Source organism: Electrophorus electricus, unplaced genomic scaffold (assembly GCF_041902795.1).
Source record: "Electrophorus electricus isolate QZ-2024a unplaced genomic scaffold, ASM4190279v1 Scaffold127, whole genome shotgun sequence".
NCBI classification, from domain to species: domain Eukaryota; kingdom Metazoa; phylum Chordata; class Actinopteri; order Gymnotiformes; family Gymnotidae; genus Electrophorus; species Electrophorus electricus.
In genome coordinates, this window is record NW_027658409.1 from 120,001 (window position 1) to 125,000 (window position 5,000).

A 5,000-nucleotide genomic window follows, 5' to 3' on the forward strand; every position below is an offset into this window, starting at 1 on the left:
ACATACAATTCTACCGAATACAAAGTTTTAATCTATCTAAGCTACCATGGTGGCTAAAAAACCAATAAAACACGGTGGTCCGTTGGGACCACCGGATGGAGCAGAGTCTCAGCTAAATATAAAAACCGTTTGAAACTAAAACCCTATGTAGACGCCGGGGGGCCTACAGCTCGAAGAGGCCCTTCCACCTCTCCTTCGCCGCGTGGTAGCCCCACCGGATGACGTCATGCTCCATCCTGAATCTTAAATCACCACGCACTTTTTGCAACAACCCCCAGGTGTCCAGGCGCGTCCCTTTTCGGATGAGGCTGGTCCTCGCATTCCAAAGATGTTTTTTGGTAATGCTTACCAGCTCCCACATCCGGGGCGCGAAGGATGGCCTGGTATCCTGGGGCCACCCCCATGTGACCTTATTATAGGTCAATTGAAACTGCGGGTCTAATGTCCTGCACAGGTCGGCTACTTTACCCCAGACATCCCGCGCATACCCACAGTCCCAAAACACATGCCGAAGAGTTTCCTCCTCGGCACAGTTGGGCCTCGGGCAGCGAGGGTGCCTGGTGAGCCCGTGCCTGTACAGGACATCCCTGACTGGCAACTTCCCATGTATGCAGCGCCAATTCAGGTCCTGCAGCCGGTTGTCTAGACCTTTGGGCTGTACTCTGGACCATGTGTCCTCCTCCAGGCCCACAACTGCGCGAGTCCCCCGTGCCTCAAGCACAGTCTTGTACAGTAACCTGTGCTTGGCAAGGGACTCGGGCCGCAGACCCGCCGGAAGCGACTTGCTCCACCGTACCATATGGTCAAAGTGCTCCGGCAGCGTCTCAGCCTTGGGGCCGGAGTTAGACCACGTGCGCACAACCTTACGTAATGGCCAGGACAGCCACAACCGAATAAAATACTGATGGGGGTGCTCGAGGGGAGCAGCTAACCGTGCACAGAGCTGTGCAAAGAACAGGCAGTCCAACTTGAGAGGGAAGTCAGGGACATCCCTCCCACCCTTGTCCTTTCCCAGGTACATAACTTCCCTCCTCACATACTCATACTTGCCCCCCCAGACGAGATTAAAAACGTCCTTTGTCAAGCCCCGCCGCATCGAGCGGGGCATTGGGTATACATGAGCCAAGTAGAGCAGTGAGGGAAGCACATCGGCCTTCAATGCTAGTACCTTCCCTAGGAAGGACAGGGACCTGGACTTCCACAGCCCCAACTTTTTCCGGGCAAGAGCTAATCGCTCTGCCCAGTTTACCCGGGCAGCCCCTTCAGAAGTGAAGTGGACCCCCAATATCTTCAGGGGTCCATCACTGAGGGCAAGCCCACCAGCGATGTCCCTCCTGTGCCTCCAGCAGCCGAAGTACTTGGCAACCGACTTGCCGAGGTTTAATGCGGCACCGGAAGCTTCTCCGAACGACCGCACCATGTCCAAGGCGTGCCTGAGCGACTGGTCCGAGCACACGAACAACGTGGTGTCGTCCGCATACTGGGCCAGCTTTACCACTGCACCTCCGCCCCCCGGGAGGGGGAGACCGTCTATTTCCGGGTGGGCCCTTATGGCGGCCGCAAGTGGCTCTATATAGAGCGCGTAGAGCAGGGGAGAAAGAGGACACCCCTGTCTCACTCCACTCACTTGCGGGACCAGTTCGCTGAGGTGACCGTTGATGGAGACACGGCTTCCCACCCCAGCGTACAATGTCTGAAACCACCTCATAAAAAAGGGCCCGAACCCTAGCTTAATCAACACCCTCTCCAGGAAGCGGTGGTCCACCCGGTCGAACGCCTTCTCCTGGTCTAAGCTCACCAGCGCCAGAGGGACATTTCTGTCCTCTACCCAGGAGATGGCATCCCTGATCAAATGGAGGTTCCAGGTAGCCGATCTCCCTGGGACCCCGCAGGTCTGGTCGCCGTGAACCAAGAGTGACATGGCTTTTTTCAGTCGTTCGGTCAGGGCCTTTGCGAAGATTTTTACATCTACGCAAAGCATGGTCAGGGGCCTCCAATTGGCGAGATCTGTGGGATCGCCCTTCTTGTACAATAAGGAGAGTGCCCCGGACCGCATGCTCTCAGTGAGCAAACCCTGCCGGTGCACATCCTCGGCTACCTCCACGATCTCCGGCCCTAGGACATCCCAAAATGTGGAGTAAAACTCCACAGGGAGTCCATCCAGGCCAGGGACCTTGCGCCGGTTCATTTTGCCAAGTACCCCCGTTAACTCTGCCAGAGTAAAGGGGGCCTCTAAGCTGTCCCGGGCGGTGCTCGGAAGGCAAACCTTAAGATGTTCTAGGAACTGCTCCCCTACTTCAAAGTTAGTGGTCCTTTTATTAAAAAGTTTTTTATAAAATTCTTTTGCAACCTCCATCATCCGGGCCGGGTCCGAACAGGTGTGGCCTTCCGAGTCTCTGAGCGATGTAAAACATCGCTCTTCACGAGCCTGCCGGACCCTTTGAAAAAACGACGCGGTGCAGCACTCATCCTCCTCTGCCTGCTGCATCCTGGCATGAAACAGGAGGGCTGCCGCGGACCTCTCGTGCAGAACCCTGAGTTCGTCTTTAAGGGCCTGCACTCTAACGAGGTCCAGCTCCCCTCCGTTATTCCGATCAACGTATTCTCTTTTTAATTGCCTCTCCACATCCCGGACTCGACCCAGCCTTTCGGCCTTGCGCCGGCGGCAGTAGTGGGTTATCAGAGCACGGGTCCACTCTTTCACGTGCTCCCACCATGCCGCGGGAGAGACATAACCATCCTTACAGCCTCGCCAGGCTGCAAAGTGGTCTCGGAACAGAGATAGGAACTCTGCTTCCTCCAAGACCTGCACGTTAAGCTTCCAATAACCCCTGCCCACTGCAGGCGCGTTAATGGAAGCACTGGCCTCCAACACCAAATGGTCAGAGTACCAGCGTGGGGTCAAGGAGGCTGTCTTAAAAGTCACGGAGGGTGACGCCAAGATATAATCTAAACGGCTTGTTGCCCCTCGACTGTTATGCCAGGTATGGCCCGGATCTCTGGGGTTGCATTTTTTAAAAGCGTCAGAGAGACTGAAATCGCTCAGCAGCTTTTGAAAATGCTTCCGGCTGACATCCGCTCTCCCTTCCAAGAAGACATTAAAATCACCTGCCAAAAAAAGGTGTCTATGTGTGACACAGGACGGGACCAGTGCGTCAAAAAATGCAATTCGGGACGAGGCCTCTACCGGAGCGTAGGCACAAAGTACCCGAAGGTGTTGGCCTCTCCAGGTGGCGTCCACCCCCATCGCCCTTCCCGGCACGATGTCAAAGGCGCTCACCTTCTCGAAAGTGGGGTCCCCCAACAGGATCCCCACCCCCGAAGAGCGGACGCCACCAACGCTCCAGTAGGCTTTACCTTTTTTCCATTGATGAGTGAACATAGCCTCGTCCCTCCGATCCCTCAGGTGAACCTCTTGCAAACAACAGATTGCTGAAGGGGACGATGCCAAACACCGGAACACTGCTGCTCTCTTTTCCGCGTTTTGCAGTCCTCTGACATTAGTTGTTAAAATAATAAGATCTGCCATATTAAGAAGAAAGAAAGAGTCGGCTCGTTAAAACAGTAAAAATCCCTAAGACTCTAAAAACGAGGAGTCCCCCCCCTCCACTTTATCCCCAACATCCCCAATATAGGGAGTCTCGTTCGGAGGCCCCTCCCTGCCGCCATAATGCAAGGGTGGCGAAAGCGTATTCTCATCCGGGCCACCCGGCTTGGCAAGCAGGGAGGGGTCTGTGGGCCGGGGGGACCCCTCAACAGGCGCCGCCGTTAAGGGGGGGCCCGCCTTCATCCTCTTATCCTGCTCCTGCAAGGCTTGCTTCCTCTTCCTCTTGGCCTTGCCAAGAGGAGCAGGGGGTGCCCCCTTTGACCGAGGGGTTTGGCCCGGGGCCGGGTCCTCCTCCCCCGCCGATGATGAGGATGATGACGATGGTGATGTTGGCGCTGTCCCTAGGGTAGCAGGGGGGGTAATGTTCTCCTCCATGCCTCCCGGGGGGGGAGCGTCCTTATTTGTTACCAGTCCCTCCCCCCCGGGATTGCTGGGCTGTAAGGCCGCACTCCCGCCCCCTGCCAGCACCGTGGCGTAGGATCGCACCCGTTTGGGGCAGGAGTGCGACATATGTCCCTCCCCCCTGCAATCCCTACACCGGCGGGGGTTCTTACAGTCTTTTGCCTGGTGCCCCGGCCCCAGGCAATTCCTGCATTCACAGTCCTGACACCCCTCGGCCAGGTGTCCGTAGCGCTGGCACCCCCTGCAGAAGGCAGGCTGCCCCCTGAAGAATAGGTACCCCCGGTTCCCAGCATATGTAAAATATGCGGGGGGGTACCTCTCCTGTCCCTCGCTGTTCCTCCCAAACTTCATGAGGAACTGGCGGCGCCCGTTCCAAATCCCCAGCTCATCCCTCACCATTCTCTCGCTTGGGAGGACCTCCCCATACATCGTCAAGAATCTGCGGACTTCGGCCGCCGAAACGTGGGGGTTAAAGAAATGGATGGTGACCATCCGCCGGTCACCGTCCCACAAGGGCTCAAGGACAGAGTCCTTCCCGACCGGATGGCCACCCATCCCATCCCCCAGCTCCAGGACCCTCCGGTAGATGGCATCACTCGCAAACGTTACATCGAAGTATTTCTGGGCACCATTGCGCTGAGCGCAAATGAGTGCCCCGGGATCGAGCCCGAAACCGCCGAACAGGACCTCCCGTATGAAGAGGACCCGCTCCGTAAAGCAGGTCCCATCCTGCGGGTCCCTCCAGCGGAACCGGGCCGTATTGAGCAGGCCACTGCCTGCCCTCAGGCCCGGCTCCGCCAGGGAGGCCCTGCCGGCGGCCGGGGTCTTGGCCGGGGCCTCAGCAGCCTGCGCCGTGCTGCGAGGAGCCATCCCTACCTCTGCCGTGGCCATCCCTGGCCGGTCCTGGAGCCGAGGAGGTGCCTGGTCCCCCACGCCGGCAGCCTCTTTCGTCCTGGGAGGTCCTCCCCCTGCTGGCCGGTTTGAGTACGGC